The sequence below is a fragment of the Canis lupus genome, chromosome 14 (assembly GCF_048164855.1).
Source record: "Canis lupus baileyi chromosome 14, mCanLup2.hap1, whole genome shotgun sequence".
Lineage (NCBI taxonomy): Eukaryota > Metazoa > Chordata > Mammalia > Carnivora > Canidae > Canis > Canis lupus.
The window spans coordinates 52,839,093-52,852,953 of NC_132851.1; the positions used below are offsets into that span (position 1 = coordinate 52,839,093).

Sequence of the window (13,861 nt, forward strand, 5' to 3'; positions counted from 1 at the left end):
TAATAAATTACATAGTTGAACATGAAACTGAACATAAAAACTTGAAATTATGAGTAGTTATTATCTTTAACCTGATTTTCTACTTATTTTTTTCTTAGAAATCTTATGACAAAATGTGTATTCATCTTCCCCAAAGTTCTTTGTGGAGTGGAACTGAATAGCACTTCAGATAGCACCCTCAACTGTGAGCTAACATAAGGCCCTCTGTAATGCAGTTAAATCCTGTGGTGTGCATACTTAAAGGAATAGAAGTTCTCAAAGACTGCATGCATAAGACCCAAAGAGGTTTGTCTCTTCAAACTCTGCACATAACAGAAACAGAGAAATTCTCTCTTCATAGCTACAGGAAGCTGGGAGTTTCTTAAATATACTGGACTGAAGCCATAAAATGATTTAAGCTTGAGAGGTAATTCTGAAGTGGTTGCTTTGTGGCACTAGCAAATGACAAAGAGTGCAAAGCTTCTGAGCAGACAGAAATATGGGTAAAAAAGAATTATCCTCTTTGACAAAAAGAATCCTTGCAACTGGAGTTCAAACAAATTCTTATCAGGCAAGCCAGCTGAGGGAGCTGTAATAATCTTATCTTAATGTGACAAGAGGATTGATAAACATTTCAAGGTCTGATAGAGATTAACAAAAAAATAAATAAAATACTATTTGACCAAACTGTATCTCTTTAATAAGAAACTAGATACAGCTCTGCCAAAAACCCATCATTTCTAAGAAATATACTGATGGAGGTCTTTTTCATTTTAGGAATAGAAAAATAGAGTTTTTTTAAATGTTTGCATTATTTTTAAATATTTGCATTTCTAAATAATATTTTGAAAATAATATAAATATTTGTAATACAGATAAAACTAAACATTTAAGATTCATAAAAATAAAAAAATAAAAAAAAAGATTCATGAAAATCCAGAAAGTATTCAAGGCATTTTTGAAACTGGAGAAAAAAATTTAATGCAGAGACTTTCCAAAATTGGTGAGGAAAATAATCAAGATATAGTTTACAAGACCTATTTTGTGAACGTTCAGGTATCCCAATTGTATTATCAAAACTTTGTGGTACGTCGATGATCTGTGTACAATAAAGTAAGTTTTATTTTTGATTTATAAAGCCAGTGTTAATCTGTGGAGAACTCTGATGTGCATCCTTATGTACGTATTTGGAAGTATTATTCATTTCAAAATGTTCACCTAATTGCTAAAATTTTAGTAGCATATGTCAGAATAATAAAATCAAGCTGAAATTATACAAACAATGGATTTTGGGTAAATGTACACTTCAATAGTAATTTAGAACCTTTAGTCTTGTCAATCTGTGCTGAGTCAGAGCTGAGCCATCAACATGAGCTGGTAGCAATTACTTTTTTTTCCTTGTCTTCTATTTTCCATGTGACTTTTAAATATGGAACCACAACATTTGGATAATGGGTATTTGTTATATAAAGTTAGTGAATTGCCTGTAACTGTCATCTGCTTAATAGTTTTCTTTTTCTGTTATGCTTGTTTTTTTCAGAAACATTAACTTTCCTCAATCGTTGAGAGCAGTATCCACCAATAAACATAATTATCATGAGAACTCAAATCCTTAGCATAGCCAAGATATATGTCAACATATGCATCACAAAAATGAACAAGAGCCACCTGGACCACCAACTGATGATAGGTAATAGTGAGTTGGACATTGCATAGGGACTTCTAGAATTCTCTAGTTTGTTGATAACTTCTTATTTTTAAAGGGGCTTATTTACATCCTAGATATATATATATGTATTTACTTCTTAGATAACAATCTATATTTTCATTTAAGATATCCTGGTATAATAATAGCCCTAGACCTAAATGAGTGAGACCATATATCCTGGTTTCCCCTGGACAGTTTGATTTACTTTTTATACTATGTAATTATTGAGAGGACCTCTTCATTCCAAAAATGCTCTGATTTGTACAATAATATACACAATCATCTGACCTTCCAGCGTGACTGATCTTTTCAAAATATACCTCCATCATGGTTATGGTTATTTTCCTGGCATGGTAGTATATTTCATACAAGATACATTTGGATCAGGCTTATGGAATCTCTGTAATCTGTCCCTCACTAAAAGTTGTGTATATCACAAGATATTATCATTGTTCAGTTCACATTACTGTGATAGATCTTGTATGTATTAGAAACTTTTTAGGCAAGGCATCCAAATTGGTAAAGAAAAAGTCATATTTTCATTCTTTGCAGAAGACTTGATATTCTACATGGAAAACTCAAAAGACTCCACCCCAAAATTGCTAGAACTCATACAGTAATTCAGCAAAGTGGTAGGATATAAAATCAATGCACAGAAATCAGTTGCATTTCTATGCACTAACAATTAGACAGAAGAAGAAATTGAGGGGTCAATCCCATTTACAATTGCACCCAAAAACCATAAGATACCTAGGAATAAACCTAACCAAAGAAGCAAAAGATTTGTACTCGGAAAACTATAAAACACTCATGAAAGAAAGTGAGGAAGATACAAAGAAATGGAAAAACATTCCATGCTCATAGATTGGAAGAAAAACAAATATTGTTAAAATGTCTGTGTAATCTGGAGCAACGTAATATGTTCAGTGCAATCCCGATCAAAATACCATGGACTTTCTTCACAGAATTAAAAAAAAAAAATCATCCTAAGATTTGAATAGAACTAGAAAAGACTCCAAATAGCCAAAAGAATGTTGAAAAAGAAAACCAGGGCCCAGGTGGCTCAGCGGTTTAGTGCCACCTTTAGCCCAGGGTGTGATCCTGGAGACCCGGGATTGAGTCCCACATCAGGCTTCCTGCATGGAGCCTCTTTTTTTCTTTCTTTCTTTCTTTCTTTCTTTCTTTCTTTCTTTCTTTCTTTCTTTCTTTCTTTCTTTCTTTCTTTCTTTCTTCTTTCTTTCTTTCTTTTTTCTTTTTTTTAAGATTTAATTTATTCATGAGAGACACAGAGAGAGAGAGAGGCAGAGACATAGACAGAGGGAGAACCAAGCTCCATGCAGGTAGGTAGCCTGATGTGGGACTTGATCCCGGGTCTCCAGGATCAGGCCCTGGGCTGAAGGTGGCACTAAACCACTGAGCCACCAGGGCTGCCCTTGGAGCCTGTTTCTGTCTCTGCCTCTCTCTCTCAGTGTCTCTCATAAATGAATAAATAAAATCTTAAGAAAAAGAAAAAGAAAAAAAAAAGAAAAAGAAAAAGAAAAAGAAAACCAAAACTGGTGGGATCTCAATTCTGCACTTTAAGCTGTACTACAAAGCTGTGGTCATCAAGGCAGTGTGGTACTGGCACAAAAAACAGACACATAGATCAATGGAAAGAATAGAGAACCCAGAAATGGACCCTCAACTCTATGGTCAACCAATCTTCGACAAAGCAGGAAAGAATTATCCAATGGGAAAAAGACATTCTCTTTCACAAATGGTATCTTGCTCCTCCCTCCCTCTTCCCCTCCTGCCACTTGTGCATGTGTGCTATCTTTCAAATCTTTCAAAAACATATACATAATTAGAATTTTCATTTCCTTTTTTTTTTCTTTTTATTTTTTTTATTTTTTAGAATTTTCATTTCCTATAATCAATATTAGCTGTGAAGGAAAATGGTTTTATTCATACAGGTCATGTGATTTAAGGCCAACTCTTTCTGCAGACATTGTGACACTGAATTCTTATGTAAATGTTCAAATGTCCGAGTGACCCTCCCAAAGGGAAAACAAACTTTATTGCAAAAGCAAACAAAAAATTCACACTGTACCAACTTTTCAAACAATTTTGAGAAAATATAAAATAGATAACACATAAAACAAATTGTAGAAGAGAGAAGTGATTCGTAATACACTCCTTACAATTAGAAAATACTTTGAAAAAAAAAATGAAAAAAAAAATGAAAAAAAAAAAAAAAAAAAAAAAGAAAATACTTTGAGCTGGACTAAAATGAAAGTACAACTTAGAAAAAACTTTTGGGATACAGCAAAAGCAATCCTTAGCAGGATATTTATAGCTGTAAATGCCTCTATTAAAAAAAGAGAAAAGATATCAAATTCATAATCTATAATCCCCATGAAAATAGAGCTATGCTTGAATGTTCTTTCGCAGCAGTTGCTCCCAGAATTATTCTCTCCTCTGTTCTCAGATAGCAGTTGTGATTGTATGTTGTTTCACTTGGTAGCTTATCATTAAAAAAGAATGGATGAAGTTTTGCTTATTTTATCAAGCTTAATCTAAGTGACCACTAGAGATATTTCTCAACTTCTCTGACAGTTTTGTCAGTATTATGTGATGTGTTTTTGGGAAGAGTACTTGGATTTTAAATAAACACATTTAAAGGTGTGAATACATGATGAACATCACAGCATCCCATTGATGTTTTTGTGTGACATGTCTTGCTTTTCATTTGCTTGCATTTTCATAGACTTCACCTGTTAGAGTTATGTCTTTTTACTTCACATCGGAATGGTGATTGCCTTGACTTTCCCTGAGAATAGTCAATATTGAACAAAACTTGCCATAATTTTTGTGGACCTATTTTAATGCTCTTATAATTGATATGTAACTGCATCTCACAAATGATAGAAAAGATGAGAAACTGTAAATCAACATTTTTCATTATAAGTAAGGTGTTTTGTTTCTAATAAATGACCAATGTGCTATAGATACTCATGCACTTGTCTTAAATTTAATTTTGTTTCCATTTGGAGAGGATTTTAGAAAGCGTGTGGGCTTTGGATATCTTCTTGAAGGCTTATGTTCTCTTTTGACATAGATTTTTTTTAAAGGATTACTCTAAACAATTTTTAAATCAATAAGTAATTATCATGGTTCCAATCAAATACATATTGACTTAGGGGAAGACGTATGCTTTTTCTCTGTCTGGGAAAGAATGCTATGATTGCTGTATGCCATTATTTAATGTTAAATAAACTCAGATATTTGTCAAATGAAGTGATACAAAATATTTAAAAGAGACAGACACTGACCATATTCTTTTGCAGGGACTTATAACACCCTATGCTGGCTTTTGTTTCCACCTGGTCTTTGCATATCAGTTTATAAGAGATATATTCAGGCAATATATTAGTGTTTTTATTTGAGGCTTTAATACCAAAGCCTGACAGCATTATCTCTACTGTTTATTTCACTATAAAATTGGTTTATAGTGATACAATTAGTAATGTTAAGCCTAGATATTATAAGAAGTAGTTCTGATTGTTCCACAGTAAAGTTCACTTTATAGTGACATTAATGAACAGTATTTGTGCCATAATGCTTTATGGCATCAAGTAGTTTCACTGTAGGAAAATAACAGTTATCCTGAATACTCTAATCTCACAGCTAAAGTTTGCATTCATGGTACATTTTAATTCAATGTCACAGTGGCTCACAGGCTTTACTGCCCTAAGTTGTGAAGAATTGTTTTAAGCAAGGATATTGCTAGTTATAAACTTTAAAATATTTTGTATAACTAGAATTATTTTTAAAGATATTTTTTGTTCTCAGTCTTTTAGGATATTTTATATTCTGCTTAATACTGCAAGCAAACAAAAAAGATGTGTTATATAAGCACCTCAATACAATGCTTTGATATTCATCATGCATTTCTGCCTTTAAAATGTGTTTTATGTAAAACCCAAGTACTCCTTACAAAAACATATCACATAATACTGACAAATAAATCAAAATTGTCAAAGTTAAGAAACAGTTTTTGCATTTTACATACAGATTTTTTTCTGTATAAATTAATTTGTAATGATTTCATAACTTGTATTTTATATATGTGTTTATAAATATACTTCTTCCTTTGATTTTTATTTTTTAATTGGAGTTCAATTTGCCAACATATGGCATAACACCCAGTGCTCATCCCATCAAGTGCCCCCCTCAGTGCCCGTCACCCAGTCACCCCCACCCCCATCCACCTCCCTTTCCACCACCCCTTGTTGGTTTCCCAGAGTTAGGAGTCCCTCATGTTCTGTCTCCCTCTCTTCCTTTGTTTTATTCTTGTTTTGTTTTTTTTTTTTTTTCTTTCAGTTTTAAGTAAACTCCACACCACATGTAGGGCTTAAACTCACGACCAGAGATCAAAAGTTGCATGATTGAGCCAGCCAGGTGCCACATAGCTTGTATTTAAAGTGGATATATTTAAAATCCAATTATACCTATTTTAATTAATTAATTAATTAGTTGTTTGTTTGTTTGTTTATTTATTTATTTATTTATTTATTTGAGAGGGAGTATGCACAAGCAGGAGATGGGCAAAGGGAGAGGAAGAAGCAGACTCCCCGCGGAGCAGGAAGCCCAACACTGGGCTCAATCCCCAGACCTCAGGACCCTGGGATCACAACCCAAGCCCAAGGCAGATGCTCAACTGACTGAGCCACTCAGGCACCCCCAAGTCTACTTTTAACACACAGTGTATTGATACCATAACAGCTGAAGTCAAAGATGCATAATTACATTGTTATAAATTGGTTTGCAGTTACCATGCCATAATGTTGACTAAATAACAAATGAGCTGAATTACTCTTTGTCTATTAGTTAGGGTAGGTTAGAATATAGCTAGTTATGGCATAATCCCAAAATCTCAGCTATGATGCAGTAAGGACTGTTTCTCACTCATGAAATTCTAGGCATACTCCTGGACACTTACCTTCCACGCAATAATGATGGAGCCTAGGAAAGCCTTCATTATCCTATCACTAAATCATGTTCCCATTCAGTGTGACACATTACAGAATTCCAGACGGTCTTCAGCTGGCAATTAACTACTTAGTCTAAGAGGAAATAAATATTACCTCTGATCACAACCCACTGGCCCACACGAGTCACATTGCCACTTTCAACTGCATGAAATTGGGAAACAGTTTTCCACATACCTCAAGATTCAGGAAAATGATGTTATAAATGTCAAAACTCATAGCTAAATATTAGAATCAGAGTCAGATATTACAGCTTGAAATATTAGAAATAGTTATTGCCCATCAAAGCATTGGTCTGTGATTAGTTACAATGAATACATATTCCTCCATCATTACTTGTTCTAAAATAAGAACTTATAAACTATTAAATAATTTCCCTTGAAAATTGGACGCTTTTAACTATTTTTCAGTTCTTTATAGACATAAAGATATCATTATATTTAGTCTATTATTTGTTAGGAAATGGAACAAATATTCTTCAAATCAATTCACTATAAAAGAACCTAGCATATTCATGAACATTTCACATACTGGGTAGCATGTGGTTTACTACATTAAATTATATTAAACTGATTTTTAACATATCAAAAGAAATTATACAGCTTAAATTTTGTTACTGGTTAATATCCTTCAGTATTTTACTTAGAAACAATGATTATAATTTGAATCATGCATTAGTTATACTAATTTATTTGTGTTGCTGATTCAATTCTTTATCTTTTTTTTTTCTTTTGGTAAGTGATATTGCTCATAAGCCCTTTTGTTCCAAATCCATAATTTAGTTTATTTTGGTGTAGCTGTGAGACCCGTAAATTGAAAGCCCAAAGAGACTTTGGTCTGATTCTAGCTAGCTAAATGGAAAGAGTGATATCTACCTGGCATTGAACAGGATTGCATGAGCATCAGGAGAATTCTTTCTTATATAGGAATTAAGGAAAATTTAAGACCAAAATGCATAGTGTTTTGCTGGAAGATAGACCTAGGCAAAAAATACCAAGGAGAAATTTATATTTGCCCTTCCAGCAAATGATCTGAGAGAGATCTGAAAATAATTGTGGGCAGGCCACAAAGAGCTGAATTTCTCAGATGCTCATAACAAGCCTCAGAAACACCTCTATTTTATAAGCTGTACAGCTAGGCTGATACTGATGCAAGAATAAATACCTGTTTTCAATTTTTTTTTCATTTTATGCCTGGCCTTTGGAGACTGTATCTCAATTCTGTGTGCAAGTTATGAGAAATGAAAAAGTTTAAATTTATAATTTTTTTCTTTTTCAATGATTAAAGCAATGTCTAGTATGCCTTTTCATTTATCCCATCTGATTTGTTTGACCCAAGAAGCAATTTATTCAAGTTGTACAGAATGTTCCGCTTGTTCATTAAGATTCCTATGTGATCCTAAATGGTTTTCTTACTGAGTTCTTCTTATGATAATCTTCATTTTTCAAAAGTTAATTTTTGATATTACTCTCCCTGGTTCTGTTAGCTTAAATTTCTGCAGTGAATAGCACTGTCCTGAGGAGTAAAATGTATTCATGAGTATGAAATGGTTTGCTGACATCGATGCTAAATCATCTAAGTTGCTTAGTGGGTAAAAATTATTTGAGAATTATGGAGTATTTTTAAATTTTTTTAAAAATTGTTTTTGTTCAGATTTTATAGAGCTAAAAGCCAATTTCTCACAATAATATTAATGTAATTAAATGCATAGGAATTCACTTTTTCCATTCCATATTTATGTTGCTCTTTAAATAAGTATTAATTAATATGAATATCATATTCTTGATTAATTTATTTTACTTTTCCCTTTGGATATCCACTCTTTTCCTTTTAAATTTTAATTTTTAAATTTTTAAAAATATTTATTTATTCATGAGAAACACAGAGAGAAGCAGAGACATAGGCAGAGGGAGAAGCAGACTCCCTGTGGTAAGCCTGATGCAGGACTTGATCCTAGGACCCCAGGATCATGACCTGAGCCAAAGGCAGATGCTCAACCACTGAGCCATCCAGGCATCCCTCCTTTTAAATTTCATTTTTTTTTAAATCTATATTTAAGGGATACAACATTATGGTTTGATATACACAGCGAAATGAAAACTACAGTCAAGCTAATTAACATATCATCTCTTCACGTAGTCATTTTGTGTGTGTGATGAGAGAACTTGAAATGTACTTTCTTAGGAAATTTCTAATATTCAATATAGTGTTACTAACTATAGTTACCATGCTTCACATTAGATCTCTAGATATATTCATCTTATATAACTGCAACTTTATATCTTTGACCAAGGACCATTTCCTTCATTTCCCGATTCCTAGTAACCACTATTCTACTCTTTGCTTCTACATATTTGATTTTTTTAGATTCTCACCAATAAGTGAGATCATGTAGTTTGTTGTTGTCTGTGTTTGGCTTATATCACTTAGTATAATGTCTTCCAGATTCATGCATGTTGTAAATGGTAGGATCTCTTTCTTTTTTAAGGCTGAACAATTTCCCATTGTATATATAGACCGAAATTTCTTTATCCATTCATCTGTTGACAGACACTGGGATATTTCTATATCTTGGCTGTTGTGAATAATGTTGGAATAAACATGGGAGCACAGCTATTTCTCTGAGGTATTGTTTTCATTTCATTTGGATATATACCAGAAGAGAGATTGCTGGATTATATGGTAGTTATATTTTTAGATGTTTTTTTTTTTTTTGGGGGGGAACTTCTATACTGTTTTCCATAATGGCTATACCAATTTATGCCCCCACCAATGGTGCCCAGAGTTCCATTTCTCCACATCCTAGCCAATTCTTGTTATTTATTGTCTTTTTTTTTTAATAGCTATCCTAACTATTGTGAAGTGATATCTCATTGTGGTTTTGATTTATATTTCCCTAATTAATGATGTTGGAGACTTTTTCATATACCAATTGACCATTTGCATGTCTTTTTGAGAAAAAATCTGTTCAGATCATTGCCCACATTTAAAAAAAGATTTATTTATTTATTCATTCATTCATTCATGACAGACACACAGAAAGAGGCAGAGAGACAGAGGGAGAAGGGAGAAACAGGCTCCTTGCAGGGAGCCCAATGTGGGACTCGATCCTCTGACCAGATTCACGCCCTGAGCCAAAGGCAGATGCTCAACCACTGAGCCACCCAAGTGTCCCAAGATCTTTGCCCACTTTTCATTGGTTGTTTGCTATTGAGTTGTATGAGTTCCTTTTATATTTTGGATATTAACTTCTTATCAGATACATAGTTTACAAACAATTCCTCTCTTTCAGGAGGTTGTCTTTTCTTTTCTTTTTAAGATTTTATTGATTTATTTATTTGAGAAAGAAAGAGAGAGAGAGCGCAAGAGGAGAAAAGAGAGAGAAGGATAAGCAGGCTCCATCTTGAATGTAGAGCCCAGCGCAGGGCTAAATCTCACAATCCTGAGATCATGACCTGAGCCAAAATCAAGCATCAGATGTTTAATGACTGAACCACCCAGGCACCCAGGTTGCCTTTTCATTTTATGAATTGGTTTCCTTTACCATATAGAAGCTTGTTAGTTTGATTTAGTCTCACTTATTTATTTGTGCTTTTGGTCATATTCAAAAAATCATTGCCAAGATTGATGTCAAGGAGCATTTCCCTGTGTTTTTTTCTAGGAGTTTTATAGCTGTACGTGTTACATTTAAGTTTTTAATTCATTTTGAGTTGATATTTGTGCATCATGTAAGATATTGGTCCAATTTCCTTTTTTTTTTTTTAAAGAAGGCCTCACATCTAACATGGACCCTAATACAGGGCTTGATCTTATGATCCTGAGATAAATAACCAACTGAGACACCCAGGCACTCCCATCCCATTTCATTCTTAATTCCCCCTTTCTTTTCCTTTCATTCCCTAGATGATGCTAGAAAGAGATTCTGCTTTCTATGGCTCCTCACAGTTATTTTCTGATCTCTGTCTTATCATTTATAGGAAGAATATAATATAAACTCCCCCTTTCCTTTTTTGGGGGGTGATGAGTTTTCATTTATTAGTTGACTTATGTTTGAAATTGAGATGCTTATAAATATGCAGGATACTTATCGGTTATGTATAGAGTATAAATAAAATTCATGTTCTAAAGAGTAAATATAGCTAGAAGCCTGGTTTCATAAAATTGTGCCAATAACTAGCTATAATGGGTAGCCCCGGTGGCTCAGCGGTTTAGTGCTGCCTTCGGCCAGGGCCTGATCCAGAAGACCTGGGATCGAGCCCCACGTCGGGCTCCTGCATGGAGCCTGCTTCTCCCTCTGCCTGTGTCTCTGCCTCTCTCTCTCTCTCAGTGTCTCTCATGAATAAATAAATAAAATCTTAAAAAAAAACTAGCTATAGGATGTTGAATATTGCACATATCCTCAGTGGAATTCACTATCATTACTGGATAATGATTTTCAAGAGTTCTTATATATAAGAATTCCACTATTTCATTCACATTCCAGGGAATGAACATTTGTCATCAAGACATCTCTAAAAATTAAGCATTCATTACACTGGATTAGAGGAATGTTGTAGGAGTAAGTCAGCATAGATTACCGGCTACATGCCACTGAAATAAGTAATCATTGAGAGAATTTATATTATATACTTTAAGTGACACTAGAAAGAAATATTAGTGTGTTCTTACAGAAAGAATAAAACAATGTAAAACAAAGCTGAAGTATAATTCTGAATTTAAAAAAATCACTTTTTTTCTTGTGCTGCAAACTTGCCATCTATTATTAATTCCTTATGACTAATGCTTTTAGTATATATATTTTGAAAGTTGTGAAGGCTATGTAGCTCTACTTGGTAAGTGTATACTTGGTCACAAAGCAACCTTAAACTGATTGGAAAGCATTTAAATCTGAGTATGAACTCTGATCAGAGTAGAATGACGGAAAAAGGTCATACTAAAAGGATTTTACTTTGCTTGGGAATGACTCAAATGTCATATTCAGACAAAGACATGCAACTCTCTTAAATCTCAATATACTCTCAGATTATTATAATTATAAATGTAAGTATTTTACACATATTTTATTATAATATATAATTATATACTATCCACAATACAGTATATATAATGCATTATATAATATATAATGATGTGATAATATATAATAAAAATAATATACACACATGTGGACTTTTAATAATATAATAATGTAATATAATGTACACACATATAGAGAGGGACTCTTTAATAGCAGTCAGGGGTCACCTGAGTGGCATAATGAGTTCAGCATGCAATTCTTGGTTTCAGCTCAGGTCTGATGTCAGGGTCATGAGATCAAGCTCCACATGGAGCCCAGGTGGGCTCTACGCTCTCACAGACTCTACTAGAGTTTCTCTCTCCCTCTCCTTTGTCCCTCCCCCTATGCATGCCCGTTTTTCTCTCTCTCTCTCTCTCTTTCTCTCTCTCTCTCTCTCTCTCAAATAAGTAAATCTTAAAAAATTAAAAACAGAGTGAGTAGTGGAACAATTCTGCATTTTTAAAATTTAAAATCACTTCCTTGTGTGATAAGATCACTAAGTGATAGATAAAAGTATATTGTTACAGGGAAGATCACAAAATCCATCATTAGTTTCCCCACTATAGGTGTGTTTACTTACTTGTGAGAAAGCTGCAAAAATGCTACAGTTCATGTACACAAATAGTCTAAGTGCTTTGTTTCTTTGAGGTTCTACAACACACAGACTTCTTTGCTGGTTGAAGTTGAGGTATAAACTTCACTCATAATGCTCACTTATTTAAAAAACTTACCATTAGAAAGCTAAATTCTCCCCATAGCCATATACAATGGCATGAACTAAAGGCTGACTCCAATTCTCTTTTTTCTGGCATTTTACTCTGGAGATACCTGTTTGACCATCTCCACTCCTAAGAGACCCCATGAAGGAAGTCAACATTTTCACCCTGCACTTTGAGCTTCATCTCAAAGCACAGCTTTTGTGTTTACACTGTTTTGAATTTTTCATTTTCCATGTACCAGCTATAATTTATTTTTTATTATTTTATGATTATTAGACTTTTATTAGATATTATTTTGTTTTTGAATCAAGATATTTTGTAAATTTAATCTTTAAAAATCATCATTGTAGTTTTATCTTTATATATATATATTTTTTAAGATTTTATTTTTAAGTTATCTCCACACTCAACATGGAGCTTGAACTTACAACCATGAGATCAAGAGTTACTGGTTCTACTGACTGAGCCAGCCAGGCACCCTTTTTACATCTTATTTTGCCTAATTATGCTATATGAAAGTTCTTAACACTTGCTTTGGCATTTTACATTATTATTATTCTCTTACAATGTTGAACTTATTAGATTGATGTTTTATTATTTGTTACAAGTAATGAATAGATAAGAATATCTTATTTTTAACTAAAGTCTGTGTTTTATTTATTTTTCCTTAGTTTCTACTTGGTCTTTTTGTGTTCCAGGATTCCATCCAAATTAACACAACATGTTTAATTATTATATCTCTATAGGCTCCTTTTGACTATTAAAGTTTCTCAAACTTTCATTTTTTGTTTGTTTTTGTTTTTTGAACTTTGTTTTGTATTGTTTTTTGGATAGTCTTGAGAGTTTTGAGGAGTCCTGCTTGGGTATTTTGTAGAATGTCCTTTCACTTGCACTTATCTGATGTTTTTCCCATGATTTGACTGGTATTGCAGGTTTTGGGGAAGAAGACCACAGAGTAAAATGTGTCTTCTGAGAAGTTTTGAGGAATTAGACAAATTTTCCTAATGTGAAGTAAAGTCATTTTTAAAAATAATGGCACACAATAGACACATACACAAATTGTTAGCCAATATTAATATGACTGCATCCTTAACTTAAAAAGAAGAATATGCAATGGGAGAGATTATGAAAAAATGCAAATGATACAAGCTATGGAGTGAAGTAGAGATTTATGCTGCTGGAGCCAACCACACATCAAGTGATCTTCACTTCTGAGGGCACTCAAACTGGGGGCACAATGCAGCTAAATTTGCTCTCATAAAAGAGAAAAAAGGTAACAAAAACCAAAGCAGAAACATTAAAAGATAGTTCTCATAAAATTGAAATCTGGCCATTCAAATGCATGTAAGTTGGAGGATGCCCAGAAATA

General features: G+C 33.3%; 1 long non-coding RNA gene across 4 annotated transcripts in view; it reads left to right on the plus strand.

The window, feature by feature from the left end:
• Nucleotides 1-13,861, plus strand: part of LOC140603490 (uncharacterized) — a 75,845-nt gene that overhangs the window by 22,927 nt on the left and 39,057 nt on the right. For 2 of the 4 annotated variants that reach the window (XR_012006481.1, XR_012006480.1), the window contains 2 exons: nucleotides 99-285; nucleotides 1,520-1,669. This is a non-coding gene — a long non-coding RNA (uncharacterized lncRNA). The remainder of the gene's footprint in view (nucleotides 1-98; nucleotides 286-1,519; nucleotides 1,670-13,861) is intronic. The other 2 variants (XR_012006482.1, XR_012006479.1) reach the window with 1 other exon arrangement.